Source organism: Elgaria multicarinata, chromosome 2 (genome assembly GCF_023053635.1).
Source record: "Elgaria multicarinata webbii isolate HBS135686 ecotype San Diego chromosome 2, rElgMul1.1.pri, whole genome shotgun sequence".
Classification (NCBI taxonomy): Eukaryota; Metazoa; Chordata; class Lepidosauria; order Squamata; family Anguidae; genus Elgaria; species Elgaria multicarinata.
The window spans coordinates 181,848,142-181,874,081 of record NC_086172.1 but is presented as its reverse complement, the minus strand read 5'-3'; the positions used below and the strand labels follow the sequence as shown (position 1 = coordinate 181,874,081).

At 47.9% G+C, this 25,940-nt stretch overlaps 1 protein-coding gene across 1 annotated transcript in view; it reads right to left on the bottom strand.

The window, feature by feature from the left end:
* Positions 1–25,940, bottom strand: part of MDGA2 (MAM domain containing glycosylphosphatidylinositol anchor 2) — a 511,487-nt gene that overhangs the window by 116,048 nt on the left and 369,499 nt on the right. The gene's annotated exons all lie outside the window — the stretch shown is intronic.

Sequence of the window (25,940 nt, the reverse complement as noted above, 5' to 3'; positions counted from 1 at the left end):
CCGCCCCTTTCCTCCCATCAACAGTTGTTTGATGATTTCCTGACTTTGGAATGGTCTTCCCCCCGTTCGGAAAAGGTTGAAAAGCCACCCCTAAGGTTTATTTATTTATTTATTTATTTATTTCACTTATATACCGCCCCCATAGCCAGGGCTCTCTGGGCGGTTTACAGAAATTCTAAAATTAAGATTAAGACGAGTATACAAAATTTAAAATTCTAAAACACAGAACATACACACATAAAGCATTAAAAACCGTTGAAAAACTAAACATGTGGGTGATTAAGATGTGCCGCCGTATGCCCGGGCAAAGAGGAAAGTCTTATTCACCTAGGGAGAGGCGTTCTGTCAGGTATTGTGGTCCCAACGTTGTTATCTTTTCGGCGCCAGGTCAAGACTTTTCTCCCAGGCATTTTAACAGCATTTAACAACGTTAAGTTTGTTTTTAACGGACCCCAGAATTGTTGTTTTTAAATGGATACTGTTGTTTTTATACTGTTTTTGTGTTTTTTAATTTTTTGTATTCTTTTAATGTTTACTATTCTTAATTGTTGTAAACTGCCCAGAGAGCTTCGGTTGTGGGGCGGTATATAAATGTAATAAAATAAATAAATAAATAAATAAACCTGGCGCCAGAAAGATAGCAGCGTTGGCGCCAGGTGAGCCTCGTCAGGGAGATCATTCCATAGTCTGGGGGCCACCACCGAAAAGGCCCTGTCCCTCGTTGCCACACTCCGAGCCTCTCTCGGAGTAGGCACCTGGAGGAGGACCTTAGATGTTGAACGTAGTGACCAGGTATATTCACGTCGGGAGAGGCGTTCCGTCAGGTATTGTGGTCCCAAGCCGTGTAAGGCTTTATAGGTCAAAACCAGCACCTTGAATTGGGCTCGGAAACATACAGGCAGCCAGTGCAAGCGGACCAGAGCAGGTGTTATACAGTCGAACCTTCTGGTTCCCGAAATCAATCTGGCCACTGAATTTTGCACGAGCTGCAGCTTCCAAACCGTCTTCAAAGGCAGCCCTACGTAGAGTGCATTGCAGTAATCTAACTTGGAGGTTACCAGAGCATGGACAACAGAAGCCAGGTTATCCCTGTCCAGATAGGGGCGTAGCTGGGCCACCAACCGGAGTGCCACTGAGGTCACCTGAGCCTCAAGTGACAATGATGGATCTAAAGGAACCCCCAAGCTACGAACCTGCTCCTTCAGGTTATTGGCAGTAAGAGCTTTACGTTAAAACATGCCATCATTTCTGGTAGCTCTGGTGCTGTCCCTGTTGTCTTCAGCCGTGCCCAACCCTGGAACGTGGCTCCGGAGAGCTTCTCCGAGATTGCTTTTGGCCCTCAGGCTGAAAGGGATTCCACAGCCCTGCCTGATGCACACACACACAGAGAGAGAGCTCTCTGCCTCCCTAGAATCCTAGAATCCTAGAATAGCAGAGTTGGAAGGGGCCTACAAGGCCATCGAGTCCAACCCCCTGCTCAATGCAGGGATCCTCCCCTCCATGCCTCTTTCCCAGGGTCTGGGGACAGAAAGTTTTCTGGCAAGAGGCAGGGGAGCGAGACATGCAGGGCTGGGCATGTGGCTGAGAGAAGGGCTGTCAAGAGACTGTTAGCCCAAAGGAACCATGGGTGGAACAGGGGATGGAGGTGGTGGGGTGTTGGGCTTAACGGAGGAAGTCCCCCGTAGGGCCTGGCAACTGGAAGCAGGGCTTGCTGTTGTGGGTGGACAGGGAGGAGGCCAGAGGGCAGGGTCAAAGAGCTCCATGGGTGTCAAGGAAGCGGAGGAGGTCTGAATTCCACCTGAAAAATGGGGACACCTGGTCACGTAGGGCAGGTCTCAAGTTAACACCAGGTCACACAGAGGAGGGCCAGGATCTCTTCTTGATCCTCCCAGAGTGCAGGACATGGAATAACGGGCTCAAGTTACAGGAAGCCAGATTCCAGCTGGACATCAGGAAAAACATCCTGACTGTTAGAGCAGTACGACAATGGAACCAGTTACCTAGGGAGGTTGTGGGCTCTCCCACCCTAGAGGCCTTCAAGAGGCAGCTGGACAACCATCTGTCAGGGATGCTTTAGGGTGGATTCCTGCATTGAGCAGGGGGTTGGACTCGATGGCCTTGTAGGCCCTTCCAACTCTGCTATTCTATGATTCTATAATTTGATTGATTGATTGATTGATTGATTAAATTTATATACGGCCCCTTTGCCGATGTTCTCTGGGCGGTTCACAAAAGCTAAAAACAGTGAACATTAAAAAAGTATACAAAATTTAAAACCATCCAAAACATAAAACAGTATAAAAACAACACTATCCATTTAAAAATTGCTAGTTAGATAGATCCAACTACAAGCTGAAGGGGAAATGGAAAAGAGGGATCAACACCCATCTTTGCCTCCCTCCCTCCCTAATCAACTGATCTATTCCCGATCACAGTGGCAAATCCGGGACAGAGTCAACTCCAAGAGGGCCATCTTTCTTCACCCCACCCCAAAAGAGGCACAAAGAGAGCATCCAGTTGAGAAAATGAGGCGCCCACTGGTTTCCATGGAAAGAGACACTTCCCGACGGCCCCTCCGTTGGGGACCGCGGTCATTAGCCACTTGGCATGGCTGGCCTGGTTCAGCGCTCTCTGTAGCCGGCCCGTCTCCCTGTGGAGAACTTGCCCTCCTGTGCTATTTCTCCGTTGGCGTTCAGGCTATTAATGGGCCAGAACCTCCCTGCCTGCGGAGAAGCAAAGACCTTTGCGGTTGTGCTTCAAACATCCGCTTTGAATGGCAGGCAGATGATTTGACAATTTCAACAGTGCTGAGAGTTATGGGTCGTTTGGATTCCACAGGAGGAGGCTGATTAAAGTTCTCTTTCTCTTTTTCTTACCTCCCCACACCTTTTATTTTTAAACTCTCTCAGCAGAGATTCACTTGGCAGATATCCTTCTTAGGGATGTTGTGGGAGTCTGAAAGGAGGGTGTATTGTACCAGAAACCCCACACACACACACACACACGCACACACTCGGCCTCCTGGACTCCAGTTGACGGACTGCCGCGTTTTCCCAACTCGGTGGGCGTTGAGAAGGGCAAGTCCCTGCTGGTCTGCCGAGCTATCATTTTGCATAAAAATGGAGGATCATTCTTTTACGTATCATAGAAACATAGAATAGCCCAGTTTATTCAGTCTCTCTTCATAGGGCTTTGTTTCCAGACCCCTAATCATCCTGATTGCCCTCCTCTGAACACGCTCCAGTTTGTCTGTGTCCTTCTGGAATTGTGGAGCCCAGAACTGGACGCAATACTCTAGATGAGGCCTAACCTTTGTGGTTTTAATTTTTGTGAACTGCCCAGAGAGCTTTGGCTATTGGGCGGTATAAAAATGTAATAAATAAATAAATAAATAATAAAAATAACCTGGGCCGAATAGAGAGGAACCAGTACCTCCCGTAGTTTGGAAGCTATACTTCTATTAATGCAGCCCAAAATAGCATTTGACTTTCTTGCAGCCGTATCACACTGTTGGCTCACTGTAAAGGGCCTTTTGCAGAAATGGCAGCCGTAAAGCAGACATTTTCCAAAAGGGAGCACCTCTGGGCATGTTTAGCCTGGAGAAGAGAAGATGGAGGGGAGACATGAGAGCACTCTTCAAATACTGAAAACGTTGTCACACAGAGGAGGGCCAGGATCTCTTCTCGATCCCCCCAGAGTGCAGGACACAGAATAACGGGCTCAAGTTAAAGGAAGCCAGATTCCAGCTGGACATCAGGAAAAAACTTCCTGTCTGTTAGAGCAGTACGACAATGGAATCAGTTCCCTAGGGAGGTTGTGGGCTCTCCCACACTAGAGGCCTTCAAGAGGCAGCCGGACAACCATCCGTCAGGGATGCTTTAGGGTGGATTCCTGCATTGAGCAGGGGGTTGGACTCGATGGCCTTGTAGGCCCCTTCCAACTCTGCTATTCTATGGTTCTATGATTCCCATTGACTAAGGCCTTAGCTAGACCTATGGTTTATCCCGGGATCGTCCCGGGGTCGTCCCTGCCTGCTCCCGGGTTATCCTGTGTGTCATTTACATGAACAGGGATGACCCCGGGACGATCCCGGGATAAACCTTAGGTCTAGCTAAGGCCTAAAGCATGGAAATGTGTGTGTGTGGCCCTTTCTACACCATACAAGTGTAGAGGGAGGGGGGGCGATCCTGGACTTACCTCCTGCCAGGATTGTCCCCCTTGTCCACATGGCCTGTGCGACGTCCGGGATGGGAGAAGGGACATCACGCGAGTGGAGGCGGACATTTTCTTTTAAAAGTACAGGAGCTGGAACGCGCTCGCACTCCAGCGAAAGATAAGTGAAAAAGAAACACAACGCCCCCCATCCCTGCTCTTCCCCCGTCCCTGATTGCTCCTGGCCAGCTCCTTCGCTCTACTGCTCCCCTCTACTCACAGGGAGGAGGGCAGTGGTCTCGGGATGATCTTGAGACTCCGAGCGGAATCGGGTTTTCCCAGGGATTATTTATCCCCGCCTGCCCCCGGGAGTTCCCTATGCATCGTTTGGACTCAGCTGTGACCAGCCTGCATTTTTGGGCTGGTGTGTGTGTGCATCAAACAGCCTCTCTCTGTGTGTGTGTGTGTGTTTTACGTGTGCATTTTGATGTGTGCATTTTCCCAAATACTCATTTTATGAACGCAAACACAAGTTCGGGAATATGTAAACTTTTTTATTGGGGGGAAATAAAAAATGCTCCCGTTTGTGTTTGCGCGTGGGGATTGCGAGCAGGGCAAGTTGGAATGATTTGCAAGCTGAAACGGGATTCTCTTCCCTCCCTCATCTAATCACAGTCACTCACCCACAGAATCAGGGCGCTAATGAATTTCTCTCCCATAAAACAAACATACATGTGTACAAACAAGCCGACGGCATCCGCACAATGCTGGCCGTGCCGTGTTGCCAGGCTCAGAACTGAAAATGAAGTGTTTGTACTCTTTGCTTCAACAGTTGGGAAGAAGACTGAATAGAGACAGAACCCCCCCTGATCCGGGTGCCTCGGGCACTCGCCTGGGCCTCAATCCAGCCCTCAGAGCACCTGCCATGTACTACGACACGTTGCAAGGGACAGAGTGGGGGGCGGGCGGTGGTCCTGCTATTCATTCGTTAGCATTCATTTCCCCCTCAAAGGAAACAGAAGCTCACATTTTGACAGACACCACGACGGAGATTAGGAATGCTTTTCTAGCGACTTTAACAGCCTTTGGGGTCAGGAATAAAACACACCGCAAACGACGGGAGTGGGCTCAGCTTGGCTGCTTCTTAATACCCACAAGAATGTCACCAGCGTGGCTTCCAGGTTGCATCCAGAGCGGAAATCGGTGCTTGGCAATGGTACACTGACCAGGTCTCTAGACTCTGTGCCCTGACGTGGCAACCCAGAGCCCAGCCCAGAGCCGCTGCCACCACCCCGTCCTAGAAGGCCCTGCTTCACACTGCCACCCAACATGCCTCTGAAGGCAGAGGCCTCTCCAAAAGTTCTTAAGAACTGGGCAGGCGCGTAGGCACGGAAGGTGGACTTCCAGGGAGCCTGGTCCTAAGCCATCGGGGGCTTTATAGGTCATAAACAGCACTCTGCCTTCTGCCCAGAGACACACTGCTAGCCAGGGAAGCTGTTGTAATAAGGAAATTTATTTATTTATTACATTTCTATACCGCCCAATAGTTGGAGCTCTTTTGCATAACCTCTTGTAAATCTCTTGTAAATTGCATAACCAGCCCTGGTCAACAGCCCTGGTCAACAGTCTGGCTGCAGCATTCTGGACCAGCTAAAGTCTCTGAATGGATTTCAAAGCCCGTCCCCCATCCCCCCGCCCCGCCCCTGAGTGTATTACAGAACTCCAAATGGGAAGTAACAGGCATGTGGGACCCAGCTACTCATATTTCACTTCAGATTGGTTGGGGGTGCAGATTGAGGCAGAGTTTAGTGTCTGTAAGCCACGGATCTGAGGCTGGCCACCTTCCACTGCTACCACTACCTAGCCCTGGGATGACCAGGGGCATAACAGTAAACCAAGGGTCTCCAACGTTTTTGAGGTTGGTGGGGCCCTTTGGAATTTTGAGAGTGTGCCATGGTGCCCACCATGGTGCCCACCATGGCTGCCCCCCACCCACCCTCACCATTGGGGCGGGAAGTTAAGGATGAAACAGGATTTCCATCAGCACCTTGTGCATGACTGAACATCCTGGGAGCCATTGTCAAAGGCATAGGAGCCAAACGCAGACACACCGGTGAAAAAAAGAGACCCTCGCTAATCATATTGCTCCCAGTCTGATGTTTTGCAAGGCGCTACCACAAATCACAGATCACAGCTGCTGGTTTCCTTGTCACATGCCTGCAGAAGCACCTGAGGAAAAAAAGAAAAAGCTTCATCTCCCCTTCACCTCCTCCCCCCCCCCGCCCCCCAAGGAGATTACAATGATTTTGGCTTCTCAGCTATCTCTTCCTCAGGCAACGGAGTAATTCACAACTTGCTACTATCAGAGACTGCAAACAGCAGCCTTTTAAGTCAGTGCAAGCTCTGCTACAGCGTTCAGTGGAGGATTTTGCAGCAGCTCCACCGACTCTGGGCTTCTGGCAGCCTCTCTCCTGGGCTACAGAATCAACACTACCCCTCACCCCCCCGCCCCCATTTTCAGAAATGCCCCTGAATCCTTGCGCTCTCTCAGGCAAAGTCTTGAAAACCAGTTCAGCTCCCAACACGACCCTGAAAGGGTGAATCCTCTCATTGCAAACCACAGCAGACACATGAACAGACGTTTGCACAGAAGCTCAGCCATGCTGGAGGCTTTCTATACACGAGTCTCCTTTGCGGCACTTTGGCTTAAAAAAAAGAACCTGAAAGAGGTTCTGGAAAGACAAGCTGGAGCGTGTTCAGAGGAGGGCAACCAGGATGATCAGGGGTCCGGAAACAAAGCCCTGTGAAGAGAGACTGAAAGAACTGTGCCTGTTTAGCCTGGAGTAGAGAAGATGGAGGGGAGACATGATAGCACTCTTCAAAGACTTCAAAGGCTGTCCAACAGAGGAGGGCCAGGATCTCTTCTCGATCCTCCCAGAGTGCAGGACACGAAATAATGGGCTCAAGTTAAAGGAAGCCAGATTCCAGCTGGACATCAGGAAAAACTTCCTGACTGTTAGAGCAGTACGACAATGGAACCAGTTACCTAGGGAGGTTGTGGGCTCTCCCACCCTAGAGGCCTTCAAGAGGCAGCTGGATAACCATCTGTCGGGGATGCTTTCGGGTGGATTCCTGCATTGAGCAGGGGGTTGGACTCGATGGCCTTGTAGGCGCCTTCCAACTCTGCTATTCTATGATTCTATGAGATTCTGCAGCCCTGCTCCGGAGCAACCCCCCACCCCCCGTAGACCCTCCCCATCTCTGTAACTGGGCTCTCTGCTCCATGCATTGCTGCTGCCCTGTCTCTTCCCGAATAAGCTGTCAGTCATCAGACTATTTGCAAACAGAAAGATATATCAAGCCTGCTCTGAGTGAATCTGAAACTTTTATTTGCTGAAATAGTCGCAAATCATAAGGAAGGGGTTTATGTTACCTGCTCTCAAGGGACTGTGATTTGCCACAGTGACAGACTCCTTTAAAGTTCCATGAAGCCTGCATAATTTATGGCTCTTCAAAATAACCTACTCCAGGGCCAATGTTTTATGCATTATTGCACCATACTTCATATTTTGGACGAGGTGGTTTGCATAGCGGAGACGTACAGTGCAAAAATAGCAATGCATCACTTGGTGCCGGTAAAATCACCTCCCTTTGAATTCTATGAAAGGTCCGGAGCAGCAGAGGCAAAGGGAAAAAAGGACCCACACAAAACTTTGGTGCAATCAAAATCCACAATTGCGCAATGCAGTTAAGCCAAAGGAGATGGATTTGTGGCAACGTGGGTGAACAGGGTGAAGGGAAGTGTGAAAGGAAGATGAAAGGACGGGAGCAGGCAGAAAGATAGAATCTGCTGGCAGTTTCCAAACACTGAAAATGGAAGAAATGCTGAAATATTGATTCCTATCCTCTCAGGACTTAAGTAAAACATACGGAGAAGACAGCAGGTGTTGTATAACGGCTGCATGATGGCGGTGCTCTTCTTGTGTCTGGGCTGTACCACTTCATGTTACAGGCCGGCATTCACATGATTGACTACTTCTTTGTGCTCAACAGTTCCCTGCACATGTAATAAATAATCACAGGCCCAGGGACCAATCCAGCCCTCTGTGTCCCCCAGAAGGCTACACCACTTTCCCCCCTGTGCCCACACTTTCTCCTGACCACAAGGTCATAGAATCAGAGGAGAGTTGGAAGGGGCCTACAAGGCCATCAAGTCCAACCCCCTGCCAAATGCAAGAATCCACCTTAAAGCATCCCTGACAGATGGTTGTCCAGCTGCCTCTTGAAGGCCTCTAGTGTGGGAGAGCCCACCACCTCCCTAGGTCACTGGTTCCATTGTCGTAGTGCTCTAACAGTCAGGAAGTTTTTCCTGATGTCCAGCCGGAATCTGGCTCTCTGTAACTTGAGCCCATTATTCTTTATAACACTTTATAACTGTTGGGCCCCAGCACACATTCTGGGGTTGGACTCGATGGCCTTGTAGACCCCTTCCAACTCTGCAATTCTATGATTCTCTATTCTGTTTCCAAACCGCTTTCAAAGCGTTAATGTAGTATTAATGTTCTTCCCTGCCTGGATCCAAAGGGAGAGGTGGGTAAGAAATAAATATATTAATTATTATTAGTATTATTTATTTATTGCATTTTTATACTGCCCAACAGCCGAAGCTCTCTGGGCAGTTTACAAAATTAAGACAATTCGAAGTATAAAACAACAGTATAAAACCATAATATAAAATACAATATAAGAGCACAACCAAGTAGTAGTATTTTTGGGATTAGAAATGCTTTCCTAGCAACCCTAATGGCCTTGGGGTCAGAAATAAAACACACCACAACCGATGGGAGTGGGCACAACTTGGCTGTCTCTTAATACCCACAAGAATGTCACCAGGTTGGTTTCCAAATCGCATCCAGAGTGGCCGTCCATTTGGGCAGCAATATTCTGAACTGGGCTCTGTGCACTGATGTGGCATCCTAGAGGCACATACCAAGTAACTTATTCCTGCCGGTTGTAGATCACTGGACCCCGGAGCAAGGAAAGTGGCAGGGAGTTGATAATGTTCGTTCTACTCACGAGACTCCGCCCACCCAACTCCAAACTCATTGCAGTTTCAGGCACCTTCAGGCAAACAGTTGTTTTCATAGAATCACAGAATCGTAGAATCATAGAATCGTAGAGTTGGAAGGGGCCTCTAAGGCCATCGAGTCCAACCCCCTGCTCAATGCAGGAATCCACCCTAAAGCATAAAATGAGGAAACTCATAAAATGCATCAATTTTTGCTTTAGGGAGTGTACTGTTTGGTATGTTTCCGAGTTTAATTCAAGGTGCTGGTTTTAACCTATAAAGACTTACATGGCTTGGGACCACAATACCTGATGGAATGCCTCTCCTGACATGAACCTAACCGAACACTGAGCTCAACATCTAAGGTCCTCTTCCGAGTGCCTACTCCCAGGGAAGCTTGGAAGACAGCATAGAATCATAGAATCATAGAACAGCAGAGTTGGAATTTATTTATTTATTTATTTATTACATTTCTATACCGCCCAATAGCCGGAGCTCTCTGGGCGGTTCACAAAAGGGGCCTACAAGGCCATCGAGTCCCACCCCTGCTTAATGCAGGAATCCACCCTAAAGCATCCCTGACAGATGGCTGTCCAGCGGCCTCTTGAAGGCCTCTAGTGTGGGAGAGCCCGCAACCTCCCTTGGTAACTGGTTCCATTGTCGTACTGCTCTAACAGTCAGGATGTTTATCCTGATGTCCAGACGGAATCTGGCTTCCTGTAACTTGAACCCATGATTCCATGTCCTGAAGAGATCCTGGCCCTCCTCTGTGTGACAACCTTTTAAGTATTTTTAAATATATACATTGGTTTACTGGCTACCATGTGCTGCCGGAGAAGCAAACCCAAATTGATGAAAATCTGGATTAAAATAGAAGCGCATCATAAATTGCCTTGAGGCCCAGTATTGGGAAAAAGGCAGAATAATAATAATAATAATAACAACAACAACAACACTAATAGTACGTCTCTGTGTAGATAGACTCAAGGAATGTCCCCGGTAAATATTGACAGTCGCAATATATGCATGAAACCAGCCAGAGAGCCCAGAGAGCCAGAGAAGCCCAGAGAGCTTCGGCTATTGGGCGGTACAGAAATGCAATAAATAAATATATAAATAAGGATGCCAGGCATTACGGTGACCTTCTCCCTAGGCCTCAGTGAGGCACATCAATAAGGGACGAAATGCTTATTTGGGGAGAGGAAGACCACGAACTCACAGCTGCAGTTAAACGTACCAAATATACCGCACCAGGTTCTGGCTTCTTCACTGATCAATTCAAAACAAAGTCAGTGCTAGCAATGGGTTGATTCAATAAACCCATGTGGAAACAAGAGCTGTGCCTTTAACGTCGATGCTCTCAATGTTCTGTCTTCCCAGCCACCTGCTGAAATTATTTTCTTAGTAGCGCTCTGACCTTTCCACAGCAAGCAAACATCAGCTGCAATATATTTAACCTGCCTTATGTAGGTCACTCCACTGCACCTACATACAAACACACACACCCTCATTAAAGGTCCACCACGGCTACGTTTTCCTATTTTTGCTTAAGGACCTCAGGAAATGTCACCTGGTTCAATAGGAATCTTAAGGTGCCGTATAATAATCAGAACAGCCAGCATCTTCCTGCCTCCACCTCAAATGATGCTCCTTTGGAAATGTCATCTCCAGAGTTTTTGTTTAAAATTGATAATGAAAGGTTTTGGGTTTTTTTTAAAGAGCTGATCTTGCATTTTGTCTAGAAGAAATGCCCCCCCCCACCTCACCCCACCCCTCGGCTATCCAAACATGAGATCTGGGTCGAAGAGCTGCTGGATTCTCGACTCTAACTCTTCAGGTCCCAGATGGCCTTCCTCTTCGCGCTTGTGTCACCTCGATCTGTCTGCTTTCCTGGCTTGTGAAAAGCATGTATGACACCTCTCCTATTACTTCTGCAGATATTCCTCTGCTGCCGAAAAGGAGCAGCACATGATCAGAGCACATGCAATTTCCTAAAGGACAGGGTCTAGCAATTTGCCACTCACCATATTCGTGTGGATGCTCCGAGTAGTAAACTTTGTTCGCCCGTTCATATAAAAGTGCACAGTGCTTTAATAGTGGTGCATCATAAGAACATAAGCATGTTCACACAGGGGCCAACCGGCCATCGGCCAGGGATCAACAAGCAGGACATGGTGCAACAGCACCCTCCCGCCCATGTTCCCCAGCAACTGGTGCACACAGGCTTACTGCCTCAAACACAGGAGATAGCACACAACCATCAGGGCTAGTAGCCATGGATGGCCTTCGCCTCCGGGAATTTACCCAACCCCCTTTTAAAGCCATCCAAATTGGTGGCCATCACTACATTTTGTGGTAGTGATGGAACTCACATAGTTAAATTATGGAATTTAACTATGTGCTGTGTGAAGAAGTACTTCCTCTTACTTGTCCTGGATCTCCCACCAATCAATACTAGACCCCATGGGGTTCTAGTATTTTGAGAGAGGGAGAAAAATGTCTCCCTGCCCACGTTCTCCATACCATGCATAATTCTGTACACCTCTGCCATGTCTCCCCTCAGCCTCCTTTTTTCCAGGTTACACAATTCCAGATATTGTAACCTTCCTTCAGGGGGAAATGCTCCAGTGCCTTGATCATTTTAGTTGTTCCTTTCTGCACATTTCTTATCATGCCTAACGTGGAGTTTGCCTTCTTTGCAGCAGCCGCACACCGGGTGGACATTTTCATTGAGCTTTCCCACCACAATCCACATCATACGCGTTCACCAAGAAAATGAAAATGCGTCTTCTGGACGCGGAGAGAGAAGGTGCCTCATTGCAGAAGGCAAAGCACTGCCCGCCTGTTGCCCATTCAGTTCCCACTCAAAGGACATCGCCAACGGATGAACATCAGCTCAGCTGGATCTGAGCAAAGACCTAACTAGGTCAGGCTTCCCCAACCTGGTGCCCTGCAGACCTGTTGGAATTCAACTCCCATCACACCCAGCCAACATGCCCATTGACAAGGCTGATCTAGGCCAGTGGTTCCCAATTGGGGGTCTGTGGACCCCAGGGGGGTCCGTGTAACCCACTCAGGGGTCCGTGGCACCATGTGAATTGCAAAGCTAAAATGTGAAAGGTCCGCATTTTACTAAAAGAAAATACGCCGTCTCCCACGCTCCGTTTGCTTCAACAGTGACGTCATGCGCGAAAGCACCTGCGTGATTTAGCGACTAGCTTCAGAGATTACTTCCCTGCACCTAATCCTGAAAACTCATGGATAAGGAATCCTTTTGAATGTGGTGATGTACAACAAACAACTCTATCTGCGGAAGAGTGAGATGCACTTGTTGACGTGATTCGTGATGGTTCATTGTAATCATTTGTCAAAGAATATAGACTGGACCAATTCTGGGTGACGGTTTTTCCTGATTATAAGAAGTCAGGTGAAAAAGCTTTGAAACATCTAGTTCCCTTTTGTTCCACATATCTTTGTAAACAAACATTTTTGACATTTTGTTCTATGAAGAACAAGCACAGACATCGGCTCGATGTTGATCCAGATTTGAGATTATAAGTAGGAAATACTGAACTGGATGTGGAAGGGATTGTTTGGGACAAAAAGAAGCATGATTTCTCCCACCACATTTAGGTTTAGTAGCTGCTAGACATGTCATAATTCGTTCAATTGTAAACTAGATGTTAGTAAAATTAAATTCGTCTTTATATTCCTAACTAAATCATTGCCATTTTTGTGTGGTAATATCACAAATATCACAAATTTTATGGTCTGTTTTTTAGTATCCCTAAAATCCTTTGCTTATTAGGGGCCACCCCTTATTTTCTCCAAAAAACTGTTTCGCACAGGTAACTGACATAGAGATAACAAAATTTTCAAAAGCAGGGGGTCCATGGCTTGGCATTTGAAAAAAAAGGGGTCTGCAGTACTTAGCTAATTGGGAACCACTGATCTAGGCCACTGCCCTGCTTCTGGGCTCCACAATTCAAGAAGGACACAGACAAGCTGGGGCGTGTTTAGAGGAGGGCAACCAGGATGATCAGGGTTCTGGAAACAAAGCCCTATGAAGAGAGACTGAAAGAACTGGGCATGTTTAGCCTGCAGAAGAGAAGATGGAGGGGAGACTGGATAGCACTCTACAAATACTTGAAAGGTTGTCACACAGAGGAGGGCCAGGATCTCTTCTCGATCCTCCCAGAGTGCAGGACACGGAATAACGGGCTCAAGTTAAAGGAAGCCAGATTCCAGCTGGACATCAGGAAAGACTTCCTGACTGTTAGAGCAGTGCAACAATGGAATCAGTGACCTAGGGAGGTTGTGGGCTCTCCCACCCTGGAGGCCTTCAAGAGGCAGCTGGACAACCATCTGTCAGGGATGCTTTAGGGTGGATTCCTGCACTGAGCAGGGGGTTGGACTCGATGGCCTTCCAACTCTGCTATTCTATGATTCTATGATTCTCCCAGTGGGCACATGGAAGGCTCTGGGAAGCCCAATCACAAACATCCTTCCCCACCACAGCTCACCAGCAACTGATAGCTAGCAGCAGGCTGCCTCTGGATATGGAGGCTCCATTGATCTGTCAGGTTCCTCAGACAGCTGCTTTAGAGTTCTCACTGGTTCAGACTGAAACCTGGAGCCCCACTGACATCTCCACTGGTGTCTTTTCCCCATCTGAACCAGCCAGTGAGTGCAGCAACATTCTGTGGCAGCAAATGCTACAAAGTCTGGGGCAGGCCAAAAGGGGGGGGGGGCGTGATGCCCCAGGGAGGCATGAGAAAGTAGTTTCACTTCATTTCTGAGCAGGACATACAGTAGCCACTTTGCCGCTTCCAGGCCAAACATGGACTCAGACGTAATCTGCGGTTAAACGTACATTTATGAGCTTTGCAATGTGCTTCGTGGACCTCCAAAAATCACGTTCATTTGAAAAATGTGCATGAAAAAAAATGCACATTTTTGAAAAATGTGCACGGATACAGTTTAATCGATGGGAGAAGAATATGTATGTTTCAAAGATGTGCACAATGGATGTGTACATTTGGGGGAAATACTCATGGAAATACACGGGGACGTTAATCCCAAAAGGAGGTTAAAAAGCAAAGCTTGCAATCTGATACAGACTGGAATTGGAATGAGTTTTGAGATGGAATTCAGAAAACCTTGGTTTTGCTGAATTCCACAGCCCTAGAGTGTGCCGTTCTGGAGACAGGATGCTGAGGTCATAGAATCATAGAATCATAGAATAGCAGAGTTGGAAGGGGCCTACAAGGCCATCGAGTCCAACCCCCTGCTCAATGCAGGAATCCACCCTAAAGCATCCCTGACAGATGGTTGTCCAGCTGCCTCTTGAACGCCTCTAGTGTGGGAGAGCCCACAACCTCCCTAGGTAGCTGATTCCACCGTCGCACTGCTCTAACAGTCAGGAAGTTTTTCCTGATGTCCAGCCGGAATCTGGCTTCCTTTAACTTGAGCCCGTTATTCCGTGTCCTGCACTCTGGGAGGATCAAGAAGAGATCCTGGCCCTCCTCTGTGTGACAACCTTTTAAGTATTTGAAGAGTGCTATCGTGTCTCCCCTCCATCTTCTCTTCTCCAGGCTAAACATGCCCAGTTCTTTCAATCTCTCTTCATAGGGCTTTGTTTCCAGACCCCTGATCATCCTGGTTGCCCTCCTCTGAACACGCTCCAGCTTGTCTGCGTCCTTCTTGAATTGTGGAGCCCAGAACTGGACGCAATATTCTAGATGAGGCCCAACCAGGGCCGAATAGAGAGGAACCAGTACCTCACGTGCTTTGGAAGCTATACTTCTATTAATGCAGCCCAAAATAGCATTTGCCTTTCTTGCAGCCATATTGCACGGTTGGTCACTTAGCAGGGTTTTCGGTATGTTCTTATGACTTGGATTGCCATGTTGCAACTACTGCAGCGCTGCAAACCAGAATTGGGGGGATGCAATAGTGAGAGAACGGACCGAGTGAGCCAAAGAACCGGTTCAGTTATTGTGAATCAAGAATGAATTCTGCCCTTTCATGCAACAGCACAAAAAATACATCCAGGCAGGGAGCGGCAAGCCATTGGTGACCGCATGTCCTTTGTAATGAAAGCTAACAGAGCAATTTGCTAGTAATTTAGATAATGTACAAGTGAGAGACAACCACTTATGGCTAATTTCTAACAAATTAGAATTGTCCGGGGTTTGTAAATTTCACCTGCAAATGATTCTTCCTAATGTGGCACATGCATGCGCGGTTTATAAGATACGATGGCCATTTGTAAGTTCATCATCTCAGCTGACTGACAATCAAGACTCCTATGGCGAGGCTGTTCTTGTTTGTACTTCTGCTAATAAGCTCTTTGCAAGAAGTGGGGATATGAATAGGGCACCGTTTCATGTAAGAGGTAGCAGGAGGCCACACTGCGATGGCCCCGGGGCAAGGTGGGGCGGTCTCTAAAGCCCTTGTTCTTAGAAAGATGGAAGCCTTTGACAAAGATAGTCGCTGTCCACTGATATTGACAAAGGGGGGAGGGGAACAGAATCTGTTGCTATTGATAGAAGGGGGAGGGGAACTTGCCCGTCAGCCCAAAGACTGCCATGGGGTGTTCCTATACGTAGGATGGGTTTTTCATGCCAATTGAGGCAGCAGCTTCACGCCCAGGAAGGAATGCAAATACCAACTTCTGCTTCCTTCGAAAAGGATCGTGGTAACCATTGTGTGAATTCCCATCTATATAAAATCGGGCCATTGGCCTATCAAATTCAGCGCTGTAACGCCTAAAAAAAAATAATCACACAAACTTCATAGGTGTTTTCCCACTCTAAGGAAAACCACAAGGAACTTAATTGGTTCTGCAGTTTAATGTCCCTTGCCTTAAAACTAAGGTAAGGCAAATTTGGAGCTTCTTGCTTGCATAAAACATCTGAATTTTGAATTTTGATAAGTTCTGCCTTATCCATTATAACTAGATCTCGAGCATCATCAGATGGGGGCAGGATTGTGTTTCTCTACTGTCACTTTCCCCCTGCTTCTGTCCCACAATACTTCCTCTTTTTTCACATGGTGAAGAAAGAAGAAGTAAACAACGACCATGTGGCCCATTCAGTGGGCGTTTTCATCATGCTGCTTTTCCTGCACACAGCAGGAAATGGTGGCATGTTTTGCTTCCCCCCACAAAAAAATCGGATTTACTGGGGTCTCATTTTGTTGCGGAAAGAAGACCAGGAGAAGTGGGAGACACACAGGAGGTCAAAAGGACCTGCAAACACCTGTGAGTGGTCAGTAATGGGCATGTCATAAAACGTTAGCCTATACTCAAAGAGAAGTCATTTCTCCTGGCTTCCTTATTAGCATACCTGTATGTACAGGTGTACACTTCAAACGCTGTATGTATGTGCCTTGTCTGTCTGTCTGTCTGTCTGTCAATCCAACTATTATCTAGATCTAGACAGATAAATAGATATTTGAAGTGTAAACCTAACATTGCATTTATTTATTTATTTATTTATTTATTTATTTATTTATTTATTTATTGTATTGCATTTCTACACCACCCCTTAGCTGAAGCTATACAGGAATGCTAATCAGGAAGCCAAGAGGAGTGACTCCTCATTGAGCTTACCAGCAGTAGCAAAGATCCTGTGTAAAAGTGTCAGGGATGGATTTATTTACTTCATTTGGGCAGACATGTTCTACCTCCCTTCTCCCCGTGCCGGCAGCTTGTTGTTGGGAATTGGCTCACCACAAGTAAAATCCCATGATCAGGCAATAAAACAAGCCAGGAGATGAAACTGCCTCATCCTAAGTCAAGTCCTTGCTCCATCCAGCCCCGTATTGCCTGGAATGGTCCGCGTAGCCCCTGTAGCCTGCGGGGTGCAAATGGCGTCCATGGCTGGGCATTGGGCGGCCCATGGCACCATCAGCCTCTCCTGTCCTTTCCTCCCCCCCCCTCCGGACCACTCACCCCTCTGTGGATCACCACACAAATCACATCTACGTGACCCTCAGAGCCCCCAACAGATCACCCTGGAGGGAAAGCCAGCCCTGCCCCCTAAAAAAAAAAAGTCCCCCAGCCCTGGCCTGGCCTGACCAGAAGCTGTTCTCTGAGGTCTCAGAAATCGGGATACAGGAGAAATTGGTTTCCATCCATTTACGAATGTGGCAAAAGAGGGGGGAACGCACCACAAAAACCGGTAGTCAAAGAGAGCAGAAAACTCTGGTGCTGGACAATAAAAAAGTTTTTATTTTCTTCTACAAAATGTCATGAGTATTAAAAGGTCCTTTTGTACAAAAGCTCAACATTTTGCATTGAATGATCCTTCTTCAGGAGCTACATTTAATCCAAAACGTTCAGCTTTTGTACAAAAGGACCTTTTAATACTCATGACATTTTGTAGAAGAAAATAAAAACTTTTTTATTGTCCAGCACCAGAGTTTTCTGCTCTCTTTGACTACCGGTTTTTGTGGTGCGTTCCGCCTTCTTTGTATGAGGCCTTTGGTTAGGCCTCCTCTAGAGTATTGCGTCCAGTTCTGGGCTCCACAGTTCAAGAAGGCCGCAGACAAGCTGGAGCATGTTCAGAGGAGGGCAACCAGGATGATCAGGGGTCTGGAAACAAAGCCCTGTGAAGAGAGACTGAAAGAACTGGGCATGTTTATCCTGGAGAAGAGAAGACGGAGGGGAGACATGAGAGCACTCTTCAAATACTTGAAAGGTTGTCACCCAGAGGAGGGCCAGGATCTCTTCTCGATCCTCCCAGAGTGCAGGACACGGAATAACGGGCTCAAGTTAAAGGAAGCCAGATTCCAGCTGGCATTCTATGATTCTATAATTCTATGACTTCCATCCATTTACGACCAGGACCCCGCTCCGGACACAAAGGCAGAGTGCATTTTGCAGGCAATGTGTGCTTTCAACGTGAGTTCACAAAATGCATAATTTAGAAAAATGCACAACATTTTCACATGTTTATTCAGTAGGGTAATGCATTATTTGGGCACGGGCTTTAAAAAAATGCACTGAAATGTGTACTTTACTGAGCTTCAAGGTGGAACTTGGAGAGCCACAACAACCTCAAGTCTTTCGAGTTCTTTCATTGGTACAGTTACATACACACAGAGAGAGAGAGATTGAGAGAAAGAGAGAGAGAGAGAGAGAGAGAGAGAGAGAGAGAGAGAGAGAGAGAGAGAGGAGGGGGGAGGAGAGAGAGAGAGAGAAGAGGGAGGAGGAGGAGGAGAGAGAGAGAAGAGGGAGGAGGAGGAGGAGAGAAAGAGAGAAGAGGGAGGAGGAAGAGGAGGAGGAGAGAGAGAGAGAGAGAAGAGGGAGGAGGAGGAGGAGGGGGAGGAGGAGAGAGAGAAAGAAGAGGGAGGTGGAGGAGAGAGAGAAAGAAGAAGGAGGTGGAGGAGAGAGAGAGAGAAGAGGGAGGAGGAGGAAGGGGAGAGAGAGAGAGAGAGAAGAGGGAGGAGGAGGAGGAGGAAGAGGAGGAGGAGGGAGAGAGAGAGAGAGAGAGAAGAGGGAGGAGGAGGAGGAAGAGGAGGAGGAGGGAGAGAGAGAGAGAGAGAGAGAAGAGGGAGGAGGAGGAGGAGGAAGAGGAGGAGGAGGGAGAGAGAGAGAGAGAGAAGAGGGAGGAGGAGGAGGAGGCGGAGGGAGAGAGAGAGAGAGAGAAGAGGGAGGAGGAGGAAGAGGAGCAGGAGGAGGAGGAGGAGGAGGAGGAGGAGGAGAGAGAGAGAGAGAGAGAGAGAGAGAGAGAGAGAGAGAGAGAGAGAGAGAGGCTTCTTTTGGCCCTTCTGCTACTGGGGACCTTTTGCTGGAGATGGTGGGAAAAGGGGTGCTGGGTGTTGTCCTCCATTGCAGCTGGAGGACACCAGGTTGGAGAAGGCTGGGATATAGTAAATGATGCCAGCAGTGGGCTGAGGCAGGCTGCTCCCTTACTTTGCGCAGTGAGGCAGGGCAACCTCTTCAATGTCGCTTGTTAATTTGAGGTTTACTTTGCTAAAGTTTACACCACCCTAGGTGGTGAGAGCAGCCTTTGACCACCATTTTATTAACCCCCACGTGTCCCAGATGTAGCATCACTTCAGGGCATTTAGGGGGAAATATGGCAGATGCCACAGAAATACGGCATCATCACCTGTGGTGGCTGACAACAACGACAATGTAGGAGATATTAATTTCAGTTCATTTTTGAACAGGTTCTACCTAGATCACACCTTCTGGCTGAAACATGGGTAAACCTGCAGTCAAAATCCAGACATTTCTGATCTTGAAATGTGATTTGTGGACCCCCCCAAAAGTGCATTCGGCAGCACATGGACTTTTGAGAAATGTGGATTAAAAATTCTGCATTTTTGAAAAAGGCACACAAATATGCTTTGATCAATGGGAGAAGAACGTGTACATTCACGGAGGCATACAATTAATGCATACAGAGAATCATAGAATAGCAGAGTTGGAAGGGGCCTACAAGGCCATCGAGTCCAACCCCCTGCTCAATGCAGGAATCCACCCTAAAGCATCCCTGACAGAGGGTTGTCCAGCTGCCTCTTGAAGGCCTCTAGGGTGGGAGAGCCCACCACCTCCCTAGGTAGCTGGTTCCACTGTCGTACTGTTCTAACAGTCAGGAAAAAATACACACAAAATATGCATTTTTTGTGTGTGAAAAGAGAAACAAGGAAGTTCGCAATCTGATACGGATTCGAGTCAGAATGAGCTTCGAGATGGATCTCGGAGAACCTGGGTGAGCTCAGGTGTTGCTGATTTGCACATCCCTAAAGTGGACTGGCCGCACTGGCCCCACACTGGCCCAGCTCCTTATTTCTCCCTCCCTCCCCACCTGTTCCTCCCTCTGCCTGAGCGTCCTACATCTCACTACACACCGTGGCCCTTCCTTGTGCTCTGGAACATCCTCCAGACCTGCCTGTTCCACAACCTGCCTTCCCAACCCTGCCTCAGCCTTGTTCTGTGCAAACTGGTACGGACTTGCTCTGGAACGTCACGGATGCAGCTCAGCTCCTTGGTCACACGCCTCCCCCCCCACCCACCCCCACCCCATCCCTAAGAAGGAACCTGATCCAAACACGACTCCCAGCATCCTGAACTGACAACCCCTCAGGCAGTCGTATGCAGGGGGAAAATCTTTGGCCTGGAGGGATATTTTTTCGCTAGGAAGAAATTGTTTCCTGAGTTTTATGGTTGCCCTCCTATTTTAGGATTTCATGACATGAAATGCTTCTTCCTTGAAAGTCTCTCTTTTTCTTCTCCCTGGCCATATAACGGCCTGCTTTTTATTATTATTAAAATGATCCTCACAAACGCATCTCTTATTTTCAGGGTCCCCCCCCTCCTTCCTTCCCCAGTGGTCTGCTCCCATCTAAGCTTCTCATTCATTTTTATCAAGCCCCCTTTTTATCTCTCAAATTGAATTTCAAGGTTACTGAAGAAAGATATTTTCCTCCTCTGTTCTCAGTTCCTTTCTGCATTCTGTCACCCCTTATTGTGTTAATGCACATTTTCAGAGCGCTGCGTTCGCTTTCCAAGGTTGTCACGAAGAAAACTGTGCGGCGTGCAAAATGCATGGACTCCGAGCGATCCGCGCCCCCTCCCCAACCAGCTGAAAAATACAAAACAAATACCAAGCCGCCCCCCCTCCTCCCCCGGCCCCCTCTTCATCTTGAGGCTGTCACCTGGGCCATAAAGCACAGCGCTGTTATTCTCGGGAGACGTGACACCCTTGCTTGTCAGGTGGGAATGGCAGGAGATGCAGGAGCTCGGGGAGCTGAAAGCCCTAGAGACGCTGACAGCACGGCTTGCCTGGCGTCGCACCTGATTAGCCTCACCGCGGGGAGCAACAAAAGGTTATCGTTGAAGCCCCGGACCCGGGATGGTCCGTTTCTGAAGAGCCATGCCCAGCCTGGAGCGCTACTGGTTTGTGCAGGGAGCCAAGAAAAGAAAAGAACTCCACACGCTCCCAGAGACTCTCAACTATTGTGAGTTTCATTCCTTGTGCCAAGGGCTCCTTCCCTGAGCTCCCATCACTCCCCCTCTTCCTTCCAACCCTGCTTCATGCCCCATCCTTCCTGGGATGCTTTTGAGTTCGCCCTTCAGCCCTCGTCCCCAACGGAAACAAAGCCTGAGGCAACTGCACTTGTGCCCCGGCTTCCTCCCTCCATCTCGCCTCTTCCTTTCCTCTCTTTGCAGAAGGCCCATGGCTCAGGGCCCGGACACACGTGCTTCCTCCCGAAGCAGAAGGTCCCAGGTGTAATCCAGGCATGTGCAAACGAGGGATGTTCTCGTTCACCCAGATCCTCCAACTGTCGGCTTGCTGCTTTTCTCTCCGCTGTTGCGATCTCGGTTCGCTTTGTGTAAATGAGGAAATTGTCCCAAACAAACATAATCAAACATGAACATTGCGTGCACACACACACACCCCTCTTAAGTGTGAAATGGCACATGGTTAAAATTTTGCAACTAACGACTTTATTAATTTCTCATCAAAATGTGCCCATTTTTGGAACATGAGCAGGCACTCCAGAATTTGCAAACATTTTTGGAGAACGCTTACTGCTGCTCACCCTTGCATTGGGGGCTGCGAACAGGGCACGCTCACATGTTTTGTGAGCTGGAATGTAATTCTCTTGCACTTCCAAGCTGGGCAGTTCTCTGAAACCTCATGGTTTCTAGCTGGTTAACAAGCGAGAATTCGTTTCCGGGGGTCCACGGTGACACAACAGTAAGCCAAATTTCAAGGAAACCCACCATGGCATACTGCTAGGTGTGATCCAGGCTAGTGCAGGCCATACTGAGCTAAGGGGACCACTGACTGGCACCTCCACAAGGCACCTTCCTGTCTGTCTGCCATAAAACCCCTTGGGGTAAGGGGCTGCTCTCTCTCCACCACCCCCCCCCGTACTCTAAAAAAACCCCAAGCTCCCGAGAACACTTTTCTTTTCCTAAAAGGATGTTCATCAGCTCCCATTGACTGAAAATATCACGCCCTGTTGAGCTCAGCTGCTCACTATCAGGAGAGGGGATCATAGAATAGCAGAGTTGGAAGGGGCCTACAAGGCCATTGAGTCCAACTCCCTGCTCAATGCAGGAATCCACCCTAAAGCATCCCAGACAGATGGTTGCCCAGCTGCCTCTTGAAGGCCTCTAGTGTGGGAGAGCCCACAACCTCCCTAGGTAATTCATTCCATTGTCGTACTGCTCTAACAGTCAGGAAGTTTTTCCTGATGTCCAGCTGGAATCTGGCTTCCTTTAACTTGAGCTCGTTATTCCGTGTCCTGCACTCTGGGAGGATCGAGAAGAGATCCTGGCCCTCCTCTGTGTGACAACCTTTTAAGTATTTGAAGAGTGCTCTAATGTCTCCCCTCAATCTTCTCTTCTCCAGGCTAAACATGCCCAGTTCTTTCAGTCTCTCTTCATAGGGCTTTGTTTCGAGAGCCCTGATCATCCTGGTTGCCCTCCTCTGAACACGCTCCAGCTTGTCTGCGTCCTTCTTGAATTGTGGAGCCCAGAACTGAACGCAATACTCTAGATGAGGCCTAACCAGGGCCAAATAGAGAGGAACCAGTCCCTCACGTGATTAAATCAGGGAAAGGAGGATTAACAGGATTAAAACAGGGAAAGGAGCAAAGTCATACTCCTCATCACTCAGGCTTGGGAGAAGTGGCGGAGGCCATGGCTAGACCAGGCCTATATCCTGGGATCATCCCTGTACATCGAAATGACACACAGGGGATACTGGGAGCAGGCAGGGATGACCCCTCCATTTGCCTGGGTTAATCCTTAGGCCTAGCTAAGGCTGGAGTTAGATTTCATAGCAATGAAAACATTTTGCCAACACTCGAGCGTCATAAAGAGCAGGGGCGGGGGAGGTTCTCTAGACTGGAGGCCCTGTTGTCTCTGGGAAGCTCCTCATTTGCACACTCACTCATCCCCCCCCACTCCCACTGCAATCAGGATTTCAAATAAAAGCAAAAGAAAACTCTGTTTGCAATGAACCAATGGGCTTGGCATCGTGCAATAGGACCTGGGCAGTACCATTTAGGATTAAATCCAGGGTCACCTGGTTGGTTCCATGACCAACTCTACTGGGGCATTAAGAAACTGAACCTCTTTGTCACAACTGGAATGTGCATTTATGTGGGAGTAATTGAAGTTACCCATTATTGCAACACTTCCTCACTGGGAGGCCTCCCTGATTCATTTTCCATCTCAAAGTCACCCTGAGAGTTTGGGTCTGGAGGACGACAGCATTTTCCCCATACTAAATGGCTCTTGGAGCCTGGTATTGTCACTCCCAGCACATCTGAGGAAGAGTCTGCCCCTTTTAGGCCATCGGCCAGGGACCAACAAAGCAGGACATGGTGCAACAGCACCCTCCCACCCATGTTCCCCAGCAACTGGTGTACACAGGCTTACTGCCTCAAATACTGGAGATAGCACACAACCATCAGGGCTAGTAGCCATGGATAGCCTTCACCTCTATGAATTGATCCAACTCCCTTTTGAAGCCATCCAGATTGGTGGCTATCACCACATCTTGTGGTCACGGATTCCACAATTTAACTATGCACTGTGTGAAGAAGTCCTTCTTTTTATTTGTCCTGGATCTCCCACCAATCAGCTTCATGGGATGACTGCACTGGGTTTTAGTATTCTGTGAGAGCGGGATAATGTCTCCTTATCCACGTTCTCCAGACCATGCATCATGATTTTGTCCACCTCTATCCTGTCTCCCCTTAGCCTCCTTTTCCCCCCAAGCTAAACAATCCCAGTTGATGTAACCTTCCCTCGTAGGTAACCTTCCCTTAATCATTTTAGTTGCCCTTTTCTGCACTCTTTCCATCATTTTAGTTGTTCTTTTCTGCACTTTGACAAGCAGTGCAGGTCTTTCAAGACAGATGTGATACACTCTTAATATTCTGCACTGGTCAGCAGCCTATGTGTTGGGCACTCTTCAAGGGTAGCCCCACAGAGACTGTATTGCAGTAGCTTAAACAGGATGCAACTGAGGCATGGATTATGACTGCGGCCAAGTCAGTCTCAAGAAAGTGCCACAGCAGGCACACCAGCAAGTGTCATTGTGCAAGCTGCATCTTTTCAGGGCCTGATGGGGATTTATCCATGGCTTCTAGAAGGAGAGAGGAATCGGAAAACCACGCTCACCATTCACCCAAACCCAATTCCAAAGGGAGCAGGCCTGTTCACTTTCTCCCAAATTCAGTTGGGACTTTCGGGATTCCAAAAGTTCAGCCTGCCTTTATTTACAGGGGTGTACAAGAGATTGTGCCCCCCTCATTGAATGAAAAGGATGGCACTTGCATCCCAAAGTGAATTCAGTGTGCATATCCCATTGAAAGCAACCAATAGCAACTACCTCTGAATGCACACCTGGTATAGGAACACCATTACTCAAAACAAGAATATCCCAGATATTCCATGGAGATTCCATGGAGACCACAGTGTGGGAAATTCCATGGAAATAAAAGTGTGTGTGTGTGTGTGTGTGTTTGTCTTGCAAACAGCATGACAACAGAGCCAGAACTAGGAAACTTCTACTTTATTTTAAACTGCCCCCTGCAGACAATGGCACACAGGCCCATTAGAAACGCAATTAGCCTCCAATTTCCTGGCTTTGCGGAGTTTGGACCAACACGAGGTAGCCTTAGCTTCTGGTCTTTTAAACCAGCAGTATTTTTGATGATTGAATATATAAATAAATGAAGAAAACATGTTTGCTTCCCTGCCCCTCCCCCCCAGTTTTTTCAGTCTGTACTAATGGTGTATTTGCCTGACAGATAGAACAATTTAGTTTCACTTTATCTCATTTCTTTCTCTTTCTCTTGCAACTGGGAAACCCACGGCACAACTTGGCTTCCACGTTGCAGGTTTCTTGTCATGTATTATCGATTTCCTGTGCTTTGGTTGCCTCTTAAGATATCCCAATAACAATTCTCAGCGCAAGGCAGTGCATTTTTTATTTAGAAAAAAGCAACCCAGTTAAATCTACAAGTCACAATGCTCACACTGTCGATAGAGTAACGCAGAGGTGGAGAGAGGTTAAACGTAATATCGTATAATGTAGTGGCAAATATTCGTTCGCTCACCCATAATACCTTTACACACACTTTAGAAACGCAATGCGTGTGCGTGTAAATTTACTTTCATTGCTCATAAAACAGAGTGGCTGTCATCTAACCCTGGTTTCAGGCCAGGATGGCAGGTCAAGGAGAATTGGTAGGCTTTCAGCCTTTCCAGCCCTAGCTTTGAGAGCTGCTCAACTCACCAACCCATTGCTGGAGGCTGCTTATCCAGACCTAATGAATATGTGGTCAGTACCTCAGAGATGCTGGCCTCGGTCATTCATGTGGAAGGCGCCTCCAGATTGGACTACTGCAATGTATTCTACATGGGGCTGCCCTTGAAGTCAGCCTGGAGGCATCGATTAGCTCAAAGAACAGTTGCCAGTAGTTTGACTGCCAGATGTAGAGTTCTGTAATTTTAGTTTAATCAATTGATTTGTCCATCTGGCTGACTGATGGCAAGTATTTATTTATTTATTTATTTATTTATAACATTTCTATACCGCCCAATAGCCGGAGATGTGCCAAGTTGATTCATTAGAATATAAGAACCTAAGAAGAGCCCTGGTGCCGGACCACACCAAGGGCTCATCTGGTCCAGCACTCTGTTCACACAGTGGCAAACCAGCTATCGACCACAAAC